Source organism: Anomalospiza imberbis, chromosome 12, assembly GCF_031753505.1.
Source record: "Anomalospiza imberbis isolate Cuckoo-Finch-1a 21T00152 chromosome 12, ASM3175350v1, whole genome shotgun sequence".
NCBI lineage: Eukaryota > Metazoa > Chordata > Aves > Passeriformes > Viduidae > Anomalospiza > Anomalospiza imberbis.
Window position 1 is genome coordinate 5,652,287 of NC_089692.1, and position 27,185 is coordinate 5,679,471.

General features: G+C 37.7%; 1 long non-coding RNA gene across 2 annotated transcripts; it reads left to right on the forward strand.

Annotated features, from left to right (window-relative positions):
- Nucleotides 1-1,874: 1,874 nt before the first annotated feature.
- On the forward strand, nucleotides 1,875-26,430 carry LOC137481089 (uncharacterized). 2 transcript variants are annotated; one of them, XR_011003314.1, is made up of 5 exons: nucleotides 1,877-2,365; nucleotides 16,892-18,731; nucleotides 19,145-19,318; nucleotides 22,218-22,339; nucleotides 24,520-26,430. It is a non-coding gene; the product is annotated as an uncharacterized lncRNA (long non-coding RNA). The 2 variants fall into 2 exon arrangements; XR_011003312.1 differs by having other exon boundaries at nucleotides 1,875-2,365; nucleotides 16,892-19,318.
- The last annotated feature ends 755 nt before the right edge of the window (nucleotides 26,431-27,185 follow it).

The window sequence follows — 27,185 nt, forward strand, 5'->3', positions numbered from 1 at the left end:
ACTCCTTGCTAGTGGCACTCTTTATTTATGCTTCAGTACCACGTTATCCTCTGGGCTTCAAACAGAAGGGACCTGTCTGTAAGTGTTTTGGTTGTGGTGTTAAAAAATAAGAGTGCAGCAAAACACATGCAACAGTGCCCAAGCTCCCTTTCAGCCAGTCTCCCTTCTCGTGGTGTGGCTTCCCGTGACTGCTCCGTGCACACAGCGTGGCTGAGGTGGTGTGTGTCTGCCTTCCACTAGAGAGTGTCACAGAGTTATTTCAATGAATGAGAAAAGCCAAATGGTGCATTATCTGCTTTGTTGTAGGTGAAATGCAAAAGTGGTGTGACCTCAGGAACAGGAGATAGCTGTGCCTACCTCTGTGTTTTCCATTTTCCAACCTGGGCTGTTTATTCTTCAATCTGCAGCTGAAAATGTACACAGTGCAGGAGTGGACCACATTTTCATGCACAACAGGGTTTTTTTTTCTGTCTATTTGGCAACATGTACACTTTAGTGTTATTTTAAATATACCATCTTGACACTTTTTGCTCTCTTTTGTCCTCAAATTAAATTTGTATTTCAAAATGGTACCATAATTCTGGGGTTCATTATCACATGCATATTCCTAGTACAAGGCTTTGGCAAGCAGAGTTTAGATTTTGGATCAGTCTATGTAAAATTCTACACATGGGAATCTTGGGAAAAAGTTGCAGTCCATTAGCAAATTCTCATATCTGGACTGAAGATGTAAATGCACAAGTAGGAAATTGAAAAATGGTGTTAAGTAGTCAGAAAGTCTCCAAAGGGAGATCTGGACAAGAAGCTACAGTAATAACAGTAGATGGCTGTCATTATTAAAAGAAAAACTCAAAAGTAAGGACAATAGTAACACTCCAAATGCATAAAGTAATTTCTTCTGCCTCTGAAATTTCACATGGAAATTCAAACACAGAAAGTATTGTTTTTCAGGTGAGTCATATCACTGAATAACACCTATTCTTTTTTCCTAAATGAAGGATTATCCATAAAGATACTTCATTTTAAAAAATTAATTTAAAATTTGAGTACTGTGCTGACCACTGCAGTGCTTAAAGTGGGATTTAATCATCAAGGTCATTTTAGGTGAACTTTCCTGAATTCCAGCAAACTCTGCAATCTATTTGCTTCTGATATAGAGGACTGATCCCTCCTTTCTTCCAGGTCTGTGGTGCATGGTCGACACCTGTGTTTGATGTACAGTTTTCCTTCTACTTTAGTGAATGTGACACCACAGGTGATGCCAACTGGGACTGTCCTTTGCTGCCATCCTGTCCCCACCTCTGGGGACATACAGGCACCTCAGCAGGCACACCTTTATTCCCAGATGAATTCCAGGCTACAGGAAGAATTTTAAAGGCTCTGGAAAAGTCAAAGACAAAAGAAGCAGGGCCAGTCAGGCTCAAAACCTCCTCTTCCTTACCCTAGAGGGGTGAATTGGGCCTGAGCACCCCTTGGTGATTCTGGTGGGGTATCACAAAGGGGTCTCAAAGACCTGAGAGCAGAGCAATAAAAAGGGATTTCTCTTGAAAATAAGACAAACCAAAGAGTACAGTGTGAGCAATTGTGTCAGGTCTTACTACAGTGAGGTGAGCAGCAGGCCAGGCTTGTAATGTCAGTGAGAAACTTTAAGGTCCTGAGGGTTAAAGATCCTGAGATCCATCTTGGTAAGGAATGTACTTAAATGTGACACACTTGGTCTGTTCTTAAAAACTTCCAGTTTGGTTTAGCTATTTACATACCCCTGCAATTATTTCACCTCTGTATTTCCATCCTTACTTAAAGGAAAGGTGAAATACAAGCAATGTAATAAAATCTATTTGATTTTGCTAAAATGAGCTTGAGCTGCTACTGCATTGGAAACTTGAGAGCGTAAAATTGGTTTGGGGAGTCGTGCTGAAGCAAAGAAGGGATTTTCCCCTCATTGCCCGATATTCATTGCAAAATGAAGGGAAATGCACATGGATAACTAAAACAAGACCTGAAAGAATCTACTCACCCCCAACAAGCAGGTTTTAAGTACAGAGGGGTGGATAATAATAAATAACAAAAAGAACCCCCATGTTGCTGACCTGAGCAGACACTGCTTTTCCAGTGGCAGCAGGAGATGCAACTCAGTCCAGCATTTGTTCCTCAAGCCATCCCACCTTCTAGGGTCCCTACTAGTGAAGATGAAAAGAATTGCCAATGCATATTTTTTTTTCTAAAAAGAAATAGAGAAAGTCTATGGGTGAGCTTTGAAAATGACATATTGATGAAATTTTTTTATTCTGTTTTCTAGAACACATTGAGCCATCAGCACAGTTACAGGAGGAGGGAGAAGGTTTCTGTGGCTCAGCAGGAAGGTGTGAGTAAATCTCTCTTTATCTCAGTTTTTATCCTTTATAGTTAGAGTTGAAACCATCTTTTTTTGATATACATAGAATATTTAATTAATGTGTGAGGGCTGTGTGACCCTTTAAGGAATTGATGAAGGCAGGTGTATTTATTAATGACCAGGTGGCTGTTTTTCACTTTGTCTTCTCATATATAGTACCTTAAAGGAAAAACAAAAGTGAGTAGAAATATTTTAGGAGATTTTTGATAAGAATTGATACCTCATTACTGAGCTGCTGTAACTTTGAAGGATAGCTTATACAGCCGTACTATGTACACTTTATTGCATGAGGGATTTCTAACAGTCAACAGAAGTTCCTTCTTGAGGACCTGGAGAGAGTGTGATCTAACTCTTTCAAGTTAATCATGAACCACAGAGCAAGCACTGAGTAAACTGATAGCATAAATTGAAAGGTCACAGCCTGTATTGAGAGAGGCTGTGGTATTTTTCCTCTTAAAAGAGACATGACAATTCATTTTGATCTCTGTCACAGAGGTGCAGAGGACTGAAGGGGAGATTGTGCTCAGCTGGAGCTCAGCAGGAGGGGCTGGGAGCCTCACCACCCACCCCTCGTGCCCTCACCACCCCCTGCCCCTCCCAGCAGAGAGCAAAGGCAGTCTCAGGCTGTGTCACAGCTCTGTGCTCATCCCTTTTCTTGGCTTGCAATTCATTGAATCCTCCATGGTTTAACTTTGGTGTGCACCACAATGGGTTTAAGGGGCAGGCATTCTGTGAGGAAAAGGTTGCAGAAATGTGTTTATTCTCCTTTAGATTTCTCACTGGATCACAGGATACCTTTGGCTTTGCACTCAGTGAAACGTGTACACATGTCTGTCACATCCATAACTGATGGGGCAGTGGAAAACAGAGCGCAGAAATATTAATAAACAAAATATATTAGAATTTGATCTACGAGCAGAATAGGTAAGTTAGCAAGAGTATGTCTGTGTCAGGATGAGATGGTCATCCAAAAATAATAGAATTTGTGTTTCAATATGAGAAAACTGTAAATGTTTAAAGCCAGGATGAATGTTTACCTGTTCTTTTTTTCCCCCTTTTCCCTGAAACTTCTCTTCATGACAGGCACTGCATATCCTCCAGCCATTAGAGTTACTAGTTTAAACAGGAATAGATATGTAGGAGCATATTCATGCTGTACACTCCAGGGCAGGTGAACACTAAATTTACCTCCAAGTGCTTTAAATGTCAAATAAGATTAACCATCTGCTAACCCATCTAACAATTCACTAGAAGTTCTGCTCCCTGGCATAACAGACAAGGTAACCCCTTTGCTGCCTGGGAGTTGTTCAGCAGATGGTCAGCAAAAAAAAAACAGTGTTGGATGATGGGCCCATTTTACATGCAATAATAATGTTTTCCTGGATGAACAGCAAATATTGCCCAAAGAATCCCACAGAAGAATTACTATGCGGTTTACAGACGTTAATGGCCAGGCACTAATGCACCCACACCTGTATTTAGATGGAGAAAACAGTGATATGTGTGCTTAAAGACCCCAAATGTTGCTAGCTCTTTTCAGAAATAGAGGCAAGAGCAAACTATGATAGCTGAAAGTTTGCTCCACAATTAAAAAAGAAGCACAAAGAAGGGAGGGATATTCCTGTTTCCACATATAAAAAGACCACTTTGAGTGTAGCACAGTTCTGCTTGGTTCAGAAGAAGCCAGGTTCCCTGGTCATCAGCTTCAGGAGCTGAGTTGTAGTTCCACATTTATAGCAGTATCCAACAAGAGAAGGAAATGAACATCATAGAAGGATGCAAATGACTGTAGAAGAACATGCTGGATTTTGGAGAAGGGACACCCTTTATAAATAAGCTTTGAAACCTTGACAGAGAAGTCAAATTAATTAGATTTTCCTGAGACAAAACAAAGAATATGTTTATTCAGAATTGTCTCAGAGCCCTGGGAGAAATTTGAATTATTATATTAAAAAAGTCATCCAGGAATATCTTGCAAAAGACATTTGTATATAAAGAAATGGTATTGTTGCCATTGGCCTTAGAAGGGTCTCATCATGCATGACCTTGGGATCTAGTTAACATCCTGGAAAAATAGCTGTTATTACTACCTACTTAAAATATAAGCAGGTGCCAGTAGTATTTTCTTAACACAGACTTTTATCTCAACCCTTGCCAATAGGTACATTTTGGAGAAGCATAAAATCTTGAATTCAGAAAGAAAAATTATCCAAATATTGACCAGGACAGTCAGATATTTTAAAAATTGCAGGAAGGGGAACCGTTCACATCAAAAAGTGGAGTTGCACAAAGGGCAGGGCTGGAGGTGGTTTAGGGCAGGGGAAGGCGAGGAGCTCCGGGCTGGGCGGCTCGTGCCTGAGGGCTCTGTGCCATGAGGGTTATTCAGCCAAATATTCCAACTCAGGGAGAGATTTCCCACCCTGCATCCAAACAAAATGAAGTCAGCTTTGACTCTGCAAAATGTCGATGAATTCTTCAGAGTAAATCAGCCCTGTCAGTCTGATGTGGAACTGTCACCTACTTGTGACATAATATAATATGAAATGATATTGAACAACATGCGTTTGGCACTAAATTGTTAGCGGGTTTTAGCTTTGACAGCAGCAAGTTTATTGCTTTAATCCCAAGGTCTTTTAACCCTCTTTGACATAAATTGAGGTTGGCTTTTGTGAGAAAACTCCACTTCAGTCTCTCTTCCTTTACCTAAAACTGCTTTTAACAATTTATGCTCATACATCAGACACTCATTTTGAGTGACAAAAAGAAAAAAGATCTATTAGAATAGAAGGAAAAAAGGGTCAATTTAGGTTAAGCAGTGTATGTCTCTTTTGGTAGGCATGTCACAGCTTTCTTCAGGTGAATGTGAATTTTAAGATGTAATAATGTATTGCTGTAGCAAAATAAAACAAATCTGTGACAAGAAGAGAGAATAAGTGTTGCAGGAGAAAGGCTGATAACCTGCACAAGACTATTCTGCCATTTTTTAATGAAATTTAATTTATTGCTAAGATGGGTCTATTTTGAGACTTTGCTTACAAGATCAAAGGATTTTTCTTTATGCAAACGCTGTAGAGAGACAGAGTAGTTTAGTGAGGTCACGTGCAGAAATACAGATGTATGGAACAGATACTATGTACACACAGTTTTGCTGAATAGTATAGCAGGCTGATAGCACATAATTTAATATTTCTCCTTTTTGAGACACCTTGTTTTGTTTGATAAGTAAGTACATGTTGTCATCAGGGCTCTGATAATCCCGTCACAGAAATGCATCATATATGAACTCTAACATCAATAACATGGGACAGTTTTATCACCCTTGTTTTTCTACTCTCAATTACTGCATGATGCTCGTAGTGTTGCTTTGAAATAATTTCTTTATTGCATTTAAAGCTCAGCTTTATCTGCCCTTGAACTGTTTAATAATAGGGAATGAACAAATTCTCAGCATATTTGCAAATTATTTTTCTTATGTTTTCTTTGTTCTCTCTTAGAGTATACTATTGATCTACCATCATTTTTACAGAAGAGAAAAGGAAAATATTAGACAAAAGAAAACTTGTGTTTCTCTTCAACTGTGTTTTGAAAGTTCATATAAATTGCACTTTTTGAGTCTTCTAAAATCACATTTTGCTGTATCTCTCATTTCATCTTTTTTTTTTCTTATTTATGCTATTTTACTGTTATTATCTATAACTTCTTCATAGTGATTTTTCTCCTAGGTAATATTTAAGCAAATACACAAACAACTTGGTCTATAAGCATAAAAAATTATCTGATCTGTGATCTTCAGATTTTTGTCTTGTCTCTTTTGCACCCTTCTTCATGGCAATAACCTCATTTTCTGCTTGGCTTTCTGTGTCCACTCCAACACCTTCAACTTTCTCTCTCCTCCTCATCTCCCAACTCTTCCACCATAAAATCCTCAGGTGCCTATAGCTGACTGCTATGCATTGCTCCTGTTCTCACTTATGGTCCTCACAGACTGAAATCAAAATTAAAACATAAACTTTACTGGATTTTTATGTTGGGAACTGAAACCCCTACATCAGGAAAATATGAAAATAAGGAAATATTTCTAGACCTTCTATGACAGTGTTATTTTGCTTCCTAGTTATGCTGTGTAGAAACTATAATAATCTTTTTCTAGATCATAATCTATCAAAGCCTGTACCCTAGAGATAAGTTGATTGCTGTGTTATATCCCAAATATATATTTCTATGCATTAAAGGACAAAATAGTAATATTTTTGAGGGTTATCTCCATTTTTCCAGCCATGGCATCTGACTTCTTTTTCTTCATCCTTCTCCTTATGTGTCTTTTGGTTTGAAAGCAGGCTATGCAAAGATGCTGATGCAAATCCTGACTTCTCCAAAAACCAAGGGCAGTAATTTCGTAATCAGGGTTTGGCCCTGCAGATTGGCTGCATCTTCTGGAGCAGAACAAAATGCCTCCACCAGGTGTTACCCATTGATTGGTCCTGCTCCACCACAGTGCTCAGATTCTTTAAGCATTTGGTACTGGCAGCCCTTGCAGTTTCCCTCCTCCCCTTACAGCTGTGAGAATAAATTCCACAACATTTCCAAATCCTGACAGAATGAAACTTGGGGAATTGGGAAAATGGGGTTAGTGTATGAATTGTGATCTTGTCCATGCAATAAAAAGCACTATCAGTGGGCATTCAGCAGCTGAACTACCCTCATGCTGTTTGTATTTTTATGGACACTGTTATAACAATAGTCAAGTATGATTTAACTTTAAAAGGGATGCTGTAGCATTGTTCAAGTCCTGAGTTGCCATAATCTTTTGTGGTAAATCTTTTGGATTTTATCTAGCTTTTAAAAAAGAAGGTAACATGAAGTATTAGTAACAGAATACACAGAGACTGCCTGCCTTTACAATGACTTGCCAATCCATCCTGTTTATTTGGGTTTGCTTGTATGCAAACTTTTCTGGGTGTGGTATTTTTGCTTTTTATTTTCTTCTACACTGGATCCAACAAGCGTCCCTGAAAAGATGCAGAGATCACCTTGGAACCTAATTCTTACAAATATCAAGTGTATACAATCCTGAAGTTTCTTTTGCTTATGCATTTCAGCAACAAAATTTCATTCTAATTATTATGATTATTATTACAGATACATTTGCTTTTAGAAACTGATTCAAAATAGTTAAGGTTACTCTTGTTTAAAACATTAAATGTATTCAAAATCAATATCTTATTTTGATTCTAGATGCTCTTGTGGTGGAAAGCAGGAGATAACGGGCTGTTTTGGCCATTGTCACAAACTCTGTATGAGGCCATGGCTGACTTGCTTAGATTTTCTCAATCTTTTTGCTTATCTGTAATTTCCTGCCTCTTATTTGGTTTATTTCATTAATGCTGATAAACTATTTTTGGATACTTACATGGAAAGTGCTGAATAAGAATTGCTATTTGTTGTTAGGTCTGAAAGTGGACATTTGCTGTCATAGAGGTAACACATTTAATGATGTTCAGGTTTTATAAATAAATAATCCATGCTGATGGATATTTGGGGACAGCTGTACAATTAAATAATTTAACTTAGCACAAAGAGCGTCTTGTGGCTAAAATGTTTAATAGGAACCTTAGAAGATTTACTATGCAGCACAGGACAGTGAAATTGCAAGTATAAAACATACCCCCACTCCCCATTTCTCAGCATTCCTGTCTTAGAAAAAAGCTCTAAGCAAGAGCAAAAGATTCTTCATTCCTTCAAGGCATTCCCTGAGGGCTTGCCTGCCCTAAATAATTATACAGCCTTAAAACAGTTGTCAGCCACGGCAGTCAGGGCTGCTCCCTCTCCCGATTTTCCCGGGAATGCTGCGATAGCTGCCTGGAGCCTGGCCCTGGCAGAGCCTCTGAGCCCTCCTCGTGAAATGGCTGCGAGTTTCAGGCTCCTTGCTAGCAAAAGTTTGAAAATGTAGAATGAAAGGAATATGGTAGCAGGGGGAGAAGTCTGTGTCTGTTGTCCACTGCCTGGACACGTAGGGAATGTCACAAGATCCCTTTCTCACCCATCTTGTAGCTTTTCCATTGCGGCTCTGGCTGCAGACAGCTGTCCCTCAGCGCCGGGAGCCCTCGTGTGCAGTGAGGATGGGCAGGTGGCACTGGCACCCAGCTGCTCCAGCTCTGCCCTGCTCTTCAGGGAGCTCCTGCTCCTCTACTCAGTGTGGTCTGCACCATTGCAAACGGGGCCTAAGGTTGTACGGGAACTGATTAAATCTCTGCTGGCCAATACAAACAGCCGTAACTCCATTTCCCTTCCTTCCCTGGGTATAACTAGGACTGGCTAATTTGGAGATTTAACTGCTACTGGCTGTCAGGACTGGATGCTGAATTATTCCAATTAAAGAGTGTTTGTGGTTTACCTTTCCGGGTTAGAAGAGTTTCAAAAGGGGGAAAATTTTCCAACAAAACATTGTTCTTTCCATTGGTAATGCTTAGGTCATTGCTGGGTTTTGATTCCTTCTCCTCCAACTCCTCCATCTGAGGAGGAGGTAATGACTGCCTTGCTCAGGAAGACAAAAACCAAAAAGCCAATGAGACAAAGAACTGAATTGTTCTGCTGTTTTACTGGGCAGCCTTTTGCTTCTGTATCTCTGAGGTTAAGGAGTGAGAATTATGTCTGAAATTTAGAGTTAAACCTATCCTTCTCTTTGTATTTCCTTGTCTTCCTTAGCTGCTTGCCTGAGCAGGAAAATATCTCCACTTCTACTAATAAGAAGGTTATGGAGTGCTGCTCCATTTACCTGATGTTTATCCTGGAATTTTATTCCATATGTTATTTAGGCTGGAAACTAAGGCTTTTTTTCCTAGGCAAGTTCACATAGGTAGACAGCAACATTTTTAAAATTAATAAATTATTATAATTAGTTGATTAATTAATTTATTGTTAATTAATAAATAATCTCATTTCTAATGAGAGGATCTTGGGTGGGGAGAGGGAAGGTGAGGTGAAGGGCAGTGATTGTTGCTTTTATTCCTAATTCAGGAATCTATCTTTTTAAAGAAAAATTCAGATTGAAAAAATAATTGATCCAGTTTGTTAATTCCAAGCTAAAAATAAAAAAATTCCTATAAGGGCTCTGCTCCCCCTTTCTTTGGTTGTACTGTCATTGACAGACCGGACTCCAAATGGACAATGTTGTTATAGCTTGGAGCTCTCCCCTTCAATGTGGGAATTTATTTAGTGAATGGGTGATTTGGATACATCTCATTTTTCCTTTTGTTAATAAAATAAAAAGAACAAAGTGCACTTAGGAATGCCTTGTGTTTCATCTAGAGGAACACAGTCATTTTCACAATGTCACAATCAGCAAACAATATCAGAGCTGAAAACCAACAAAAAGGCAGCATGAAAAAAGGTGACAAGAGAGGAGGAGACAGAAGTATTAAAAAGTATTGTAGATAAAGAACTGTTGACTGCTGCTCTTGTAAATATTTCAAAATATAGATCCGATGTTTTATGGGTTACTAAAACTACTGTAAATACACCAGCTGAATTCCAAATACATCATTCTCTATCCCCAGCAAAGACAAAACAATGCAGCTATAATATCCCCTTCGTCATCCCTTGCAGACGTGGGTTTAGCTGCAGAGCAAAATGACTGGAGCTAGGAGAGTATTCAAACAGGAAGGAAAAAGAAACCTGAGTCTGTCCTACTGTCCAGATTTCTGTGGAGTATAATGAGTAGTAGAGCCTCAGGAGATCAAACCTCTCTTTATTTGTTCCTGGTTCACCTGTAAAAGCTGAACCAATCAAGTTTTTCTGAGTGTCTTGGACACTATCTTCCTGTCTTACTCTACTTGAAACTTCAGAAGAAATTTTTTCTAAGGCCTGTACTAAACTTCTTTTAAAAGTCTTTTCATATTAATTCATTGAGGATAGGATCTCAAACACTGATGCATCCCACCCCTTAGTGCCTCCAGTGACTTGTTTGTGTAGTGGTGCACAGACAAAAGAAAAGTAAGGTGTCCCTTCTCTGGAAAGGAAGGTCACTGTTACTGGAATTTTTAGCCAGGACCAAGATTGCACTATAGGTTTGTGTTCCTGTGTCATAAATTGATTTTTTATCAATTTGTAAAATTATTATTATCAGGTTTTGCCTCCCATTATCTCTCTATGATTTTATCTCTGAGTGTAAACATTTGCCTTAATTCAAGCTGGGTTCCAGAGGGAGGCTGTTACACCTACTGGGCTGTGGTTGCCAACCCGAGCCATGCATGGTTCTGGGAATGCTGTAAATAAACAAAGGCTCCAATAGCACCAAAAAGAACAAGGCTCAAAAAGAGTTTATCAGGAGCAAAATACCCACAATGTTCTGGTGTCAGACAACAGTTTCCCAGGCTGCAGGTAGGAGACAGAGGTTCTTGTGCTGCAAGGTTCTTTCTGCTGCTCTCAAGACCTCTCTGGTATCTTTACACAACTCCTTCTGTAGGAACAAAGATGATTCACAAAAGACTGATCAAATATAGCAAACAAAGCCTGAGAAGGTACAACTTCTTTCCTGGATTTCTTCTGCTTTCCTTATTACCCCTTATATATTAAATCTTATCCCCGCTCCAAAAAGCCCAGTCTACAACCACTGTTAGCAACTTGAGCAACTTTTGCCTCCCTGTGAAGGTCAAATGCTCAGCAGTGCATCTGCTTAGAGCAGGTCAGTCCATCTTCAACAGTGATTGGCTCCAAATCCCAGAGATCTGGACATCTCTCCTCGAGTCTCTGCAGGAGTAGTACAGTTCATACTTACCTCTGCTGATTTCCCACATTTCCTGACTAAGCATGGAATTTTCTATAGTTTCAGCCTTCAAGTTGAGCAGAGTGGCTCTGCCATCAGTCAGTTCCTAGAGGGGAATGGAGGGGGAGGCGAGCATGGGCTGGGGAGGAGGGTAAGCAGAGAGGCTGTTGTCTTCTGTTTTCCTGCAGGGTTTGTCTAACAGCTAACTGGATTAATGAAACACCTGGCAGAGATGCAATTAACTATTTTGCTGTTGAGGCTGAAAACTACATAATGAAGAGGCTTTAAAAAAAAAAAAAAAAAAAATCACCACCAAAACTAAAACAACAAAATCCCACAACTCTTTGACACAGTTCTGGCAAAAAAAAAAAAAAAAAAAAAAAAAAAAGAATACTGTCCAAATATTATTATGTTTTATATCAAGTAAACTGCAGGATTTCTCCATTCATATTGATAGAGTCACTAATGCTCTTTACACAATTATTAGTGCCTTTGCAATACAAGGACTGGGAATAAGAAATACTAAGGAGTTTTACTGTAGCCAATGAACGCTTTCAGGGGGTAGAGACCCCGAGAGTGGCTTGGCAGGACTGGTGATTAACTCCACTGGTGCTGTGCAGTATTTCTTGGTAATGCCCACCCTCATCCTGCTGTATAAACGCTGAGTGGATTACTGACTGCATTGTTGCTCATAGCTCCTTATTTTGCCTTGAAAACCAATTCCAGGATAATGACAATCCTATAGCAAGAAAAATTTGAGCGCAGCTGGTTAATATTTTTCTTTTTTTTTTTTCTTTTTTTTTTTTTTTAAGGCAAACTTACATGTTAGGTATTCATCTGTACAAAAAAATTAGAAGCAGAAACTGTTAGAAATATTGTGAAATTGTTAGTGAACAAAGAGACAGGATTATGGAGTGGGAAGCTATGAATGATAGATGAACTTCTGGAAATAAGAAATACTGTCATTTAAAAAGCAGCATTTCACCACATTAAGAAACATCTTTTTTGTTCTGTGGTCATGTTTCTCTACACAGGTAAAATTATATTTTGGGTTTTGGAGAACGAATATTAATATGTCTATAAAAAAAAAAAAAATTTGGAATTGGTGCAGTCTATATGAAAACAATGTTTGTATCTGCTCTTTCTTTTCCTAAAGGTCCCAAAGGGTCAGATCCTGGTAAACAAAACAAAACCCGAGTCAAAAGGGTTTTTTCTCTCATAAACTGCATTGAGCCACAGTAAAGGGACACATCAGCCCTAAACACAGCTGATAACTAAAGGTTGTGAGACTGAAAGAAAAGGATATACCCCAGTGCCTCTCGGCTTGGCCCTTAGAGATTTGTTCTCTGTGGGGAAATCACTGGGCAGGGGCTGATTTGGGTGTTCCATAACCCCTTGCTTGGCCCTCCCTGTCAGTGGGCAGGTATTCACATAAAGCCCAGCACAAAAAGGGGTTAAATTCTCCCAGGCTTTGTCTTGTCCCATGGCACTGGCACAACTGCCTTTATTCCTCGAGGTCCAACTTGTCTGTGTAATTGCATAGATGGGATTTATCATTTCAAAATAAAGTTGAACCAAATGGAATTAGCATCGTAGTACTTTAGAATGCTTAACTGATATCCTGTTTTCTGCAGTATTTTTAGTTTCTTTTAACAATAAATCTTTTGACATTCCATAGTGCAAAGGGAAGAACTACTAAATCTAGATATTTTTCAGAAAATGAATAATAACTGTATGAAAATTATTATTCTGTGGAAATTCTCTGTATTAATTGCAGCTTCTGCAGCAAAAATGTGGAACAAAGACTGTTGTTGTTTTTAAAAATGCAATATGTTTGGACAACATGCTGTCCAGGCACTGTGTGCTGTTATTGTATGTCATCGTGTCTACTGGGAAACCTGACATTAAAACATATCCTTGGTTCTCACTTAAGCCAATTTTATAGGGCAGGAAAAGAAAAGACAACATTTTGCAATGAAAGCACCTTCTCCCATCTGGCAAAATGGCTTTCTGGACTCTATTGTGGCTCATTGTCTAAAAATAGGATGAAGACAAATTGTTATCATTTGCGAAAGCCCATGACAATAATGATAAATGAACAAATTTTTTTGCCCTCTGAAGTCATTGCTTAAGGCTTTCTCTGGGATCAACAATGTTAAACTGGTAAACTTGCCTCATCTGCATCAGCAGAAGGTTTACAAATGGCTTTGTAAACAATTTTAGCCAGAGCGTTAATCTCTCCTACAGAAGTAGGGCTTGCATGATCTATGATTGATTTGCAATTTAAAATGACACTGAAACCCCTGAAACAGATATGAAAGAAACTTTCAGTGAATAATGCTTTAGTTGACAAGAAAAGATAAGGCACATCTTTCATCTGATAGTGGGCTGTTTTTGATAAATATTGTTCATAATGGAGAATTTTGGAATCATTAATGTGTGGATAGAACATTACTACTTTTTAACAGGAACCTCAGAAACAGTTTTCTTCAACAGCAGCCTTGTTTGTGAAGGAAACTTAGAAAAAAAGTGTCTTGTTTAAAAATTGTCCAAGAGACTAATTAATTAGATCTCAAGTTCAAATCTGAAAAACTGAAAACCTTCAAAAAATAGCATTTGATTGGTGTTTTTAAACCTATAAAAAATTGGTACCTGAAGATTTGGTTTTTTACATTGTTAAGAGAAAATCAACATCTGTTTCATATTTAAGGTTATAAATTTAAAAACCCACAGACAAGTCAGGAACTTGAAATAACTGTTGATTCCTCTATGAGGTCTCAGTGCTTCAAAAAGTAAATATCCTCAGGATATTGTACATTTATAAGCTCCAAGTTAGATAGCAATTAACTTTCATTACAAGGCAATATTCCATGCAGGTTGCCTCTCTATTTCCCAAGCCACCATGGACTGGATTAAAGGTACCTGTTTCAGGTTACCAGAGCAGTTCCATGGCTGAGGTTTGGCTCAGAGGAGGAGTTTCCAAAACATGTGCATAAAACACCTTTACAGCAGGAATTCCCCACAGAAATGTAAGATACTAAAATCCAGTGGGTATTTATGAAATGGGTACTTATCCATGAGAACTGGACCAAGATCATGCAATTTCCCAAGGCCACCAAATGCCATGGAACCCCTTTCAGTGCTGTGAAATGGTTGCATGGACTGGAGCAGTATTTGATGGAGCTGTGTGGATTGAGTTTTGGTTTTTTGTTTTGAGGTGAAAGGGGTGAGGCAGAGGTAACAAAATTCCTTCCATAAGAAACCTTTGGTTCTTTCCAGCCCCTGGTTGAGCAGACCTGCACAAGGAGGATGTAACTCTTCTGTGGCTTGATTGATTGAAGGTAGAATAGGTCAGTCAGATTCAGGAGTCAGAGCACTGGATCTTTTCACATAAACAGAGCCTGTAATTACTAGCCAGTTCCACAAGTTTAAGATTACTCACAGCTTCTAAAATGTAGCTGTATTGAGAAGTAAACAGCTACAAATATATTCTCCTCCTTTTTTCATAAAACCTATGAAATTTGAGTACCTTTGCTTTGTTAGCACAATTAGAGATGTTTGGGAGGGATAGAGTACAAGGGTGCCTTTCAAAGTACCTTTTCCAGTACTAGGAAAAAACCCTCAAAAACTCATAACTGTTGCTCAGACAAGTCTTTTTTAATAGGCATAGGATATAAATTGCTTTGATAACCATATTCGTCCACTACCTTTATATTTTGAAGTATTCACTCTAGCTTTAATTTTATTAATGTATTTCTTTTATCTTTCATCTGAATAGTGTTCTGTATGTAAAGTGACCAAATGTGATTAATGATGAATAGATTAAGATGGGACAGGGTGTTTGAAAAATGACTTAAGTAGTGCATGTAAGTCACTGGCTGTAGTCCCGAAATGCAAATTCTGGTTAAGTTAATGACTGGAAAATCATGATAGCACTAGTGTATGAGTTCTGCTTTATTTGAAATTGCTTTATAAACAATAAATAATTAGCATTTTACATCAGGACTATCAAAAGTAAAAATATAATTGACTTATACAATACACTATTTTGCCGTCCAAAGTTTATAACAGTTTTGCCTTGCAAATACCTTGATGAAGTTCAGGTCCCATTAAAGGCTGGTATTTTATTATAAGGCCTGGAATAATGTTGTTTGCAATAAGCATGTCTGGTCTTTCTCCAAAGAAGCTTCTGAACATCCTTTAGGTTGGGATTTTGCAGGGGGGAAATTTGTTAATATGTTCACTCCTGCCTGACAAATGAGCATTATCGTCAATGTGGGTGCACATTTCCACTTATCCTTTTTGTAGCTGGAAAGCTTTATGAAAAATAAATTAATAATGCATACTAAATTATGTCTGCAAGAGACATTTATGTATATATTGCTAGCTTCAAGACTGATTAGATTTACATTTCTTTAAAAATGACTTTTTCCTCGTACATCCATAATGCCTTTAGAATGCACTGCATGATAGAAAAATGCAATCTTGATTTCAATTGAATACCTGGAAGGAGTGTTTTCCCCCCTATTAATATGTACATGTGTTCCCCTTGAGTTTGAGTTATTTTTCCTGAAAGGACTCTTCTCTTGAATTACCCCAGCCCAAATGTATGCCTTAGGATGCAAAAAGCAGCAAAGTAGATGTCCTATTATCATAACTTGAAAGAGGTCCATTTAATAATAGCCTGTATTAAACAAGAGTCTGCTAACTATACAGTAAAGACTGTTTTTCACCAGAGAACATAAACCATATGTTTTAAATGCAGCTAAAAATGGATGCAGCGTGCTATTTCCTTTCACCTCAGCCTGCAGTGCATTACTTAGATTTGCAAGGCATAGCCACCACTAGTACTTAACACTGCTGAAAGAGCCGCCCTTCAAGGCTTTTTTAACCACAAAGAAAAGAGAAATATAGTAGCATCGATTGTTAAATCCTGGTGCTTGTTACTCACTGCCCGCACACAGAACATCATGCCTTTGTAGCAGTGAGGAGAGTTGGTATTTATCAGGGTTCAGAGCTAGTTCAGCCACACACTTGACAAATTATTTGTGGAATTGTTGTATTCACAGTCACTTAAATAAGAATCTGTCAACACAAGGCTGTGCTTTGTTGCAGCAGGTCTCACAGTTTTTCCTGCGCACTCAAAGAATGATGGATTGGAGGTAATGCAAATTCACTACCATTTTATATGCTGGTGCCTTCTTCATAGACAGGAAACATAGCTCAGTATCATCTTGTAAAATGCCTTAACTGTAAAGGCCTAGTTCAGTGTTGAAAGTGCTTTTTAAAAATGGTATGTTGGAGCAGGGAAATGTAATTCAAATATTTTCCTCACGTCTCATTTTACAGACTGCTTGTTGGAGCAGGTGTGCGTTCAGATTTTCCCAGGCTAAGTAGGACATATGCTTATCTGTGCTTGGTAATTAAAACAAATTAATAAATACAATTATTTGATTTTATGGCAACTTAAAAGTTAATACTGCTTAAAGGCATGTTAAATTTAAAGAGCTCACACAGAAGGGAAAAAATGCCCATTTAGGTAAGTCAGTCTGCTTTGCTGATAGTAATTTTTTTTTAGTAAATTCATTTGTCCAACAAAAAATGCCTATCTGAAAGCTCTGTAACCAGTTCCAAAAGGTGTAGCTCACAGGTCAAAGCCACAGTCTTCTGACAGAAACAGCATTTACAACATGAAGTAGAAAACCTTATCTGTGCTGGCATCTATTTTTCAGGTTGATGTCCAAAACTGGAATGTTTGGAACTCCTGTCCAAAACCCACAGGAGCCCACCTACAGCCTGGGACAGCACTGGGGAGGGATGTAGGGAGCTGGAGACAGCCCTTGAGGATGTCACAATGAATAAGAAGAAGTGATAGCAAGCACTGGATGAGACTTTTCTGGAAGGTTCTCATCTCAGTGGAATAAATGGAATTATGGGCTACTTAAGTTATATCTGTGCCACCTTCTTTGTGGTTGTTCAGGAAAATGGATCTTTCTGGAGTAGGAAAAAGCTTGTCTGTGGGGGAGAAGGCTTTCTCAGAGGCTCATTTCAAGTGTAAGGAATGAACTTGCCAGAAATTAACACAAATCTCACCTTGTACTGCCTCAAATTCAGAGTGCATTTCTTTGATATAGGATTATAATGAGGGAATTCCACAACATGTATATAAAACTGTTTTCCTAAAAATCTAGCACAAATTTTGGAGACTGAACATATGACAAATATAATTCACTTGGCTCAGTGCCCTAATGGGAGGCTCTGATCAATGCACTGTTGAAACCTTTGTAGATTATAACAGATCCTAGTGAAGTCAGGGAATATCTTTCCATACACTTCAGGGAGGCCAGATTTTAACCCCAGATACTCTGAGCCTTAAAATCTGAGCAGACTCCATAAATTTCAGTGCATGTTCAAGATGTAGGCATTTAGCTGAACTGCACTTCTGGGCTGAAGAAAGCTGCCCTGGCACCCTGGCTGCTTTCTGGGTAGTCTACTTTGACTTGCTCAATTTTATTCTGTTATAAGGCCTCTACTCAAGAACCATTAAACATTTTTGATTTGTATTTTATGCCTATGAGTGGTGTGAACAGGTAGCTCTGCAGGGCAGACCCCTGCCCCCCTCCATTCACCAAGGCATCCCACTGAAGTGCAGAGCAGGGGCTGCTCCTCCTGCATATTTCTGCAGGGGCTATCAGCATTCACAGATGTATTTGGAAGCATTTGGATGGCTTCATTTTATTGAGAAATGCCTGTAATGCAGAGCTGTGTATAAATTAATGTGCTCCTGTTTGCCTGGCACAGATGTACAGGTGCCTCTTCTTTACCTCCAGCCCTGTGGCAGCACTGTGGCACCTGCTGCAGGGACCGGGGCTACACTGATCTGGTGGCCTGGGGCACTGTGGCCACAGACACCTCCACACTGGCTGGAGAGGTTGGCCGTGACATCTTTAACATGTGGGCTCTCTTAGCCTTGGGCAAGCACTCACCCTCCGCAAGGGCTGTGCTCTGCAGCCTCCCAGAGTATCCAGACTTTATAGTATTTCTCCCAACAGCCTTTCAAAGCACTTGGAAGCTTGATGCCGTTTCAAAGACTACAGATTGACTTACAGTATGGGATATAGTATTTTCACTTGCGCCTAAAAACGCTGTTGTGCGGCCAAAAATTCAATCGCCAAGAAATCACACATGGTTCACAACACAGCTCTTTGATAACATTAAAAGTATATGTAATATTTTGAAATCACTGGCCAATTATTTCTAATAGTTTCATGATAATTTATGTAGAGAATCTCTCTGTTGGATGTGTTCCTGCTTTGGTCTAAATGTATTTTTGAACACTCTGTCAAACATCCCCATTTGGCACCTATTTTGTTTCACTGAATTTCTTTAGTATGTCCAGATCTCTTGCCAATGTATTTGCAGAACATATTTTGACAGCTTTGTCACCAAATTTGTTACTTCTTGTGTTTGGAATGTGTACCAGAATTGCAGATATTAATGTGTGTGTGTTTCCTTTTGGTATAGACTCAAACGGATAATACCTTTGTCTTTTGTGGTGATGAATATAATAAAGTGAGTGATTTTTTTTATTAATTTCACAAGTTATTAAGATTTAAAAATTGAGAATCTGTCATAGATGTATTGGTTTGTTTTTATGTTTGCAGCTAGAAACATTCTGAGCAGAATACCCTTAAACTTTAAAGAGCTCTGATATTACATTCTTATTTGAGCTTTTTAATAGAAATTATATGTATGTGAAAGTAGTAGTTTCTCCCTCACTTTGCACGCACATACACGTGTGTGTATATATACATGTATAATTTTATTTCAATGTACTTGGATTAACTGAACTATTGAATTTCAATCTGTTGTGTTCTTTAATGAAATAGTCTTCCTATTGAGTTTGTTGGAGCTGAATGAAAATGGTGTATTTAAGGCTGATCATAATCTTTGCCATCATGTTATTCTTAATATGGTTTTTCTAGATTAAAAGCAATGACAAGATAATTCCTGTTGAAATATAAAGGTCTTTGTTTTGTGGCTCTGCTGCTAGAAGGGGGGTGGCTGAGCTGGCCCCCCTGGGACACCACATCACTTGTGTCTCACAGAATATTCTGAGCTGGAAAGGACCCATAGGGATCATCAAGTCCAACTCTTAAGTAAGTGGCCCATACAGGAATATTTTGCACCCACAGCCTGGGTGCTCTCAACACTCTGCTCAAACCAGCTGAGCTCCTCTGGGGGATGTTCCAGCCACACAATCCCTGCTCTGGCTCATTTTCCATGGCCTGGCACAGCTGAGAGTCCTTTACTGTCTCTGGGTGTGTGCAGACCAGGAGATCACCACAAATCAGAAGGAATGAGCTGCATATCCATGCTGGGCTTTTCTATTGTCCAGAGAAGTAGGCTGGAAAGATTTAATGAACTAAGTCACCTTTGGCTGTGGAGGCTAAATGTATGTGGAGGACCTCCATTAGAATTCAGTTTCAATAAGGCCATAGCTCCTGGTTATTCTTCCCCTGTTGTGGATGGTTTTGTTGTTGGAAATACCTTTGGTCACCCTTAAAGATGATCTCACACACGCAGCACTGTGTGGGTCTGGGTGACAGCACTTCCTGAAATGGCAGGGTCCCCCGGGAGCACTAGAAACCTCTGCCTGCCTCTAAGGGCTGCTTTTTGGGGCCACTGCCTCAGTTCTTTAAAAGATGTTGTTCAGATGGAACAGAGCTCTTTGATTTTTTGCCGCTGGCAGGTTGGTTGTTTACTGTGCTGAGTAACACATATCAAATAGTAGATGAATCCTGAAACAGCTGGGTTTGCTGCTGATAGCACCTCTTCCTCCTATTTTTTGAAATGTGAGATTTGATTTTGAGATGTCACGGGTCTTTCTGAATTGAGATATATCACCTTTTACAAAGACTTGATCAAAATTTGTAAGTAGCAACAAAAGAAATATTGATTAGTGGAATTATGTTGTATAAAAATGCAATTTTGAATCTAAAAATAGCTTTAGAATAAAATTCAGATTATTTTTCAGTGGAGACAGTCATATTAGACCTTTAGACTCTGTGCCTCAATTTCAGTTACCTCTGTAGACCGCTGTATTTCTCTTTTCTAATTCATTAGTTCTATAAAGAGAAATTAGATTTGAACCAGAAATTAATTTTTTTAAATTAGATTTTATCTAATCTTTTACAAAGAACGTGATATGTAATAAGAATGGAAAACATTCCCAATACAGTTTAGTTTTTAATTCTGATCCTCTGGTCTTATACAATAATGTCTGATTTTTTGAGCAATTTCTTCTGCTTTTCTGGACAAGTTGAGACACAGACTGCAATCAGGGAAGAGGCACAGTCAGGGCATCAGAGGCTCTTCATCAAAAAGAAATTGCATTAAGTAAAGATGACAAAAGTAGGATATCTACTCTATGTCTGTACTAGTTATAGTATCTATACTATACAGCATTTTTGGGTAAATTATTTGTCAAGTCTGAAGCCCAGCATCAGCAAGGGCAGCAATCCTGTGCCAGCTGCTAGCATTCTCCAGAGAAATAGGAGCAATAGGCCATTGAAAGAGTCTGAGCATAACATACTTTTCTTGCCATTAGAGAAGAGAATAGCATAATAGCTGCTCTGCTAGGTTCAGAATACCAAAAAAATTCCTACAAAATAGTGGAGGCCAGGGCAAGATGTGGAACAAGTTAAAATTATAAAGAACAGACTGATCTGCCATTGATTCCATTTTTTGGTTGGAAATTTTTCATCACAGTATATATATTTTGCTTGTCAGGTTTACTATTGACTTTCTTTGTTTCACTGAAATTCTGAAGTTTTGCTACTTGTTGAACTTTTTTGACGCAGTGATAACACAATATAAATCAAACACCCTAATCCACACAAAGTAAATCATCAGCTCTTCTGCATAATTTTGTTTGAGTGTTAGGAGAAGACTAGCTCTTCCAGACAGCTTCTAACAGATTGCTAAATATGCAAATAATTTGCTTATTAGAGGTGATATTTATCAGAAAAACTCAGAAGAATGTATGCAGTGAAATATATTTATGGCCATATGAAAAATGAAGTGACCTGTTTGAGACAGCCTGTAGTTCCTCAGGAGCAACGAAATGCTTAGGAAGGTTCCATGAAACACATGAGATTATTGTGTATATATAAGAAGTAATAATGTCATCTGGTTTTTTTCTGTTTCCTGTTGATTGACTTTTATAGCTTGCAAGCATTATGCTGGATGGTAAATTGCAATAAATTTAATCAAGAATTATTTTATTCAGCCTACTAATGAGGAATAATAGCCTATGTATCAATTATACATGTCAATTTGTGTGAAGAAATAGATTTACAAAGGGATAGTAGGTAAAAAAAATATCATTGGTATCAATTCACTTCATTATTTTTAATTTGCTGTGAATATTGAGTGCTTCCAACATAAAATCATTCCTCAATTAAAATAAAACAGCTGTACTCCTATCAGCTTTTCCTTGCTTGTTGTTGCTTACAGATTAGCAGTTGTCATTGGCTTCAGTCTCATGTAATTTCATTAATTTTCAACCATAAATGGATAAAAAAAGAAAATAATAACAAAAATCTTTGGCTTGGTGATGTATTAAGTATTATATATAAATTGTTTTTATTCAGATTGCACTGAAAGGGCAGAACTACTGCAGCAGCAAGATTTGGGGGATATCAGACTATGACAGAGTCCATCCACTCTGTTCTCCAGCATCAACAAAGCAACTTGGGAGCACTTTGTTCATATGGCACTTTTTTATTGCTCTAGAGTCCCTTTTTTGTCTCCCAGGTGACCTGTGGTAAACCCCAAAAATGTGATGCCCCACGAGTGCTCCAGTGCAAACAGGAAGGGCAAATCCTGGAGTGCACTGGTTTGTAGCTTGTTTTTGCTGCAGGATGAACGAGCCCCTCAGCTTCCTCTATTAGCAACTCACTGCTCTTATTTAGAGTTCCAGGTTATCACCAAGCATGTTTGTGTCTTTGAGTGACACTTGTAACTCTGTGGTTGTCCTCGTTTCTCTTCAAATAGATCAAGAGGCTGACAGGAAGAGCACACAAAGAGAAGCACAAGAGTTGCAGAAGCTACTTTTGCAAGCCCAGATGTGAAAGTGTGGTGAATAATTTCTTCTGCTAACTTCTGTTTTTCTAGTAGTAAGTTCTTAATGGCCTTACAAGGTTTTAAATTGGTCTACATTACCTCGTTATCATCTATATTATTTTAATGGAAAGTTTAAAAATATAAATGTGTTAAAGTATGTGGTATATAAGATGTAAGAAACATGAAAAAAAAAATCAATAATTGTGTGTTATATAATTTAAGAGAAAATAATATTCTCTCAGATGACTGTGGCTACAAGAAATGAAGGTCAGCTGTACTTCTGATCATTTTTTTTCTGCAGCTGCTGTTGCAGGTTTCAATACCTTTAGCTCCTTCTGATTAAAGGCACTTTATCGTGGTGTATTTTTATTATTTTTTTGGTACCAGTGAGAGCTTTTTGATAGAATCCCTAAAAGAGGACTTGTATTTGTAGGGAGACTGAACACATGGGATTTGAATCCTAGTTAACAGTGAATTCTCTATTACAGGAAGTAAAAGCTTATGAATATTTTCCTTGGCTCTGAAAGTGAGAGCTGACACTAGTTTATATTGGAGAATTTTAACTAATGATTATGACAATACTTATCTGCTAATTTGTTTCTCCATGTCTGGAATCAGTATGCTAAATATGTGTGAAAATTTTGGAGCTCATGCTAAAATTTCAACTAGCCAAATACTTATCTGCATTTCACTATTATTGAAATAATGATAGTAATAATAATAATAAATAATAGTAAACACAGTAACTTTCTTTTTATGAGGAGTTCACTCAACTAAAGTAGGAGATCATGGCATAAGCTGAACACATCTTCATTATTTTGATAAATCTAGAGTAATGTCATTTACCACCAAAGGACTGTTAGAAAAAAAGCCTGTGAGTTTTTTTTTTAATGCCATGCTTTTGTATAGGTATCGACATATTTCAAAACTGACTAAGGAGTGTTGATTGCCACAGACACTCCTAACATATAGATATGTGTAATCTACAACAGTATCTAAAACAGGACTTGAGCTAATTCACTTATCTCAGTTAATATATCTGTGCAACCTATCATGCTAGGTTTGATGCCAAACTTCTTGGGTGATGCTAAAGAATTTTCCCTGTTGTACAGCAAACATAAGAAAGCTTTCTAATTGAGGGAGAAAATGACTAAACAGGAAATTCATATTACAGGCTCAATTGCTGAATTTCTTAAAATGTAAATTATTATGAGTTGGGATACTGTTATTTATAAATAAACTTAGTTTTTATCAGTTAGTTATCAACAGTTACTGTCAATCATTTTTTTATTTCCTGTTCATATGCTTGAATCTGTTAATGTTTTAAGTTGTCTGTGTTTTGTGTCTTTTTAGTGTTGGAATGATGTTGAGCAATATGGTTGCCTCTTTAAGAAATGTGATCATTGTTTTTATAAATACATGCCAAACAGGATATTTTTTAATCAGTGAACTTATTTCTGTTTGACACAGAAAAACAAATCTCAGAATGCTCTCTCAGCTCACTGAGAGAATCTCAAGTTAAAGAATGGCTCTTATGGAGCAAGAGGAGGCTGCAGCATCATTCAAACATTTGTCGTGCTGCCGAGCTCCTGCCTGAGAGCTCAGTGCAGTCTCCAGGGACATTCCCGAAGATCCAGCTGCTGTAGCTCTGTGACTCTTTTTCGTTCTCTTTCTACAAAGATTCATCTCTGCTGTCCATCCTGGTAGTCTCTGGTGCAGACTGACCACTGTCCATGCTGCCAGAAAACCCTCATTTTTATTTCTCAGTGAAGAACCATCACCAACCATAAACACACATATTATTCTTGCTGGAAAGCTGATGTTTCTGTTACTTGACTGTTGCAGCACCTGAACCTTAAACTTACAAAATTGTAACATTCCTGATATGAAAACGGGCTTAATGGGATAAGGACTAAAATAATAATAAGAAAAGCAAATTATTATATTTCTTTTTTTAGGCCCTTGCAACATATTCATCATACTTTTCATGCAGTACACTATTCTTCAAATCACAAGCAGTTTTTAAAACCAAGGCTGAAGTTAATTTTATCAGCCATGTGCCTCAGAAAAAGTACCCTCCCTGTTTGGACATTATTTCTCTGTGTGAAGCTGTGAGTGAGTTTACAGGCTTAGCAAGGCCATCAGTGGTTTGCTTTGTACAGCTATTTGGTATTGCCCTCCACACCAATAATCCTTTAGTATAATAAAACACATGTCTTTCCTTCTTTACTAGAAGTTATAGAGAAGTCTTCTGATCATCCAGCTATGAAAAGCACCATGACTGGTTCTGCCCAGAAGCTGCATGAATACATGTGGAGCAGAAAAGTTGCTCTTTATAGCCAGCTGTAAAATTCTTTCAAGCCCTGTTAATGTTCAAGCCTGAGAAGGCTTTTCTCACCAAGATATAGAATAGCTTCAGCATACCAGCCTTCAGCAGCATGTATGAGTCAGGATTTCACTCCAAGCCTACACTTTACTGGTGAAACTCAAAGTCAGCCAGCCCATTTCAAGAAGAAAAATGTCATTTGGTTCCAGTAAGCGTCCACAGAACACACTCCAGATTTGACAAACGTTGTAATTAGTTGCTTTTGTGTGTTTAGTACACAGTGCAAATGCTGTAAAATGTTTTTCACATGATGCAACATTGCCAGAAGATAATCACTGGAGCAGTAAACCAAAAGAATTTGTGTATATCCTACAAGCTGCAGGAGGATAAGAAAATGTAAACAAAAACCAACAGCTGAATTTTTCAGATGATACCATTTCTTTTCTTTTGTTAAACTGATTTGGTTTAAAATGCTACTTTTTTTTCAGTTTCTCTAGAAATTGATTAGAAAACTCTAAACCAATGTTGTGAAAATGCTTTTGTTTCTGTCCTAGTTTTGACTGTGTGAATCTTTTTAGAACATTTTCAGTTTAATTATGCAGCACTAAAAATTGCAATTAAACTGAATTTGCAATTGAAACTGCTCATTTTAGTTAACTGTCAAATTTACTAAGGCGTTGTGAAATAGGGGCCTTTATTATTATGAGGTGTTTTGAAAAAAATTGCTTTTTAACAGGAGAAAAATGTCATATCCCTCAGTCCTATCCCAATAAGCCAAGAATTTAAAGAGATACCTGACCAGTGAAGATGGTAACTCTCTAAGCACAATGAGCTTCTTCCAGGTGATGTCTTAAAATATTGATAAACCGCCAGTATGGACAGTATTGAATAAAGTCTTCTTTTTGTGTATTTAATATCTTTTGTGAAATGTGCTTTTCAAAGGTGGGTGGAAGGCTAAAGTTGCTTTAAAGTAGTCTAGTGATAATCTACTTGTCTTAGGGATAGCTGACATGTCCTGTTTTGCAGGATGCTATGATGTAATTTGATGGATATTGTGTATTATATGAGACTGTACGAATCTTAATATCTCTGTTCCTCTGTTTTAGCATGTGATGTACAGCTCTGTGTACATAGAGCAGCTCAGACGAGTGTCTGAGACTACCCTTTTCCTCTAAGCCCTAGGCATTTTTATCACTGTGCCAATAAAAGGAAGGGGATTTATGGGGTACTGCTTTTTAATTCATTCAATTCTCTGTTCATTGTGAGGTTAATGTTGTTGATCTATTTTTCTCTTGAAACAAATAAAAACAATATGTGCTGACACTGACTTTGACTTTTGACACGGGAGATAGAGGTCAACATTTAATTCTATATTTATAGACTACATGAACAATATTATCTGTATTAAAAACTGTTCACTCAGTCCTTGTCATTTTACAACTTAGTTCAGTAGCTTATATCACATTGAACGTTTTCTCCAACTCTGATCAAGGTGCCATCATTCACAGCACTTCACTTAAAGGGTTGTCAGCCTTTCCATTTAGAACACCTTTTTTCAGGGGTTCATCACTTGACTAGCTAAAAGAATTACACCAAGACTGACCTGGGGCTTTTTTTTTTAAGCAAAATATCCATAAAAATATACCCCAATCCTAGAACCCAAAACCCAACAAAGAACCCAAATAAAGAGAGGAGTTGACTTGTATGATACATATGCAATGCCCATTTTTATTTAAGAAAATGATGTGATTTATCAAGCAGGTATAACACTGCTTGAATATTTAACCACTTCTTTATACCTGAACAATTCTTGGCTGTGTATAACAGGTATTTGTTTGTCAACTTTTAGGTGCCTCGTGTCCAATCTACTGAGAAACTGGGTACCACTGACATGGTAGTGATGTGATGATTGTAAAGAGTGTGTCAGGTACAGGTGTACCTGTGTAAGCCCCCTCACAGAAAAACTTACACTTCTGGAGGGCACTGTCCTTCTCAAATGAAAATAATAATTTTTTCCTTTTCAGGAAAGGTGAAGGAAGAACAATCCCATTTTATTTTAGTGGATAGTACAATTGTGCATGAGCATTTCTTGGGATATGGGAAAGGATTTTCAGATCCCTTCAGATCAGGTAAAGTGATTTCACTGAGATAGATCTTTAGATTTTTCTGGGCTGTTCTGACATTTCTAGGTGTAAGGTATAAGGACCTTTGCTTATTTTTAGGAGCTAAGGGCTGGCACGTGTAAATATTTTTCTATTCTTGCTTGCAGGATGAAAGCAAGTATCTTTATTTTCTTTAAAGAATATATAAATAAAAAATATAAAAATAAATATAAATAAAATAAAGAATATAAAAAAAAAAGAATAGAATAAATATATAAATATATTATATAAATATATTTTATATAAAGAATATAAAAAATAAAAAATATAAAAAATAAAATCTTTATTTTATCTGTGCTGTATTTTATATTCAGGAAAGAAACTGAATTATCCATGCAATTATTATTAATCTGCATTTATTTTCAGATATTATACAGTATCCCTTGAGTCAATGGCAAGAAATATGAGATT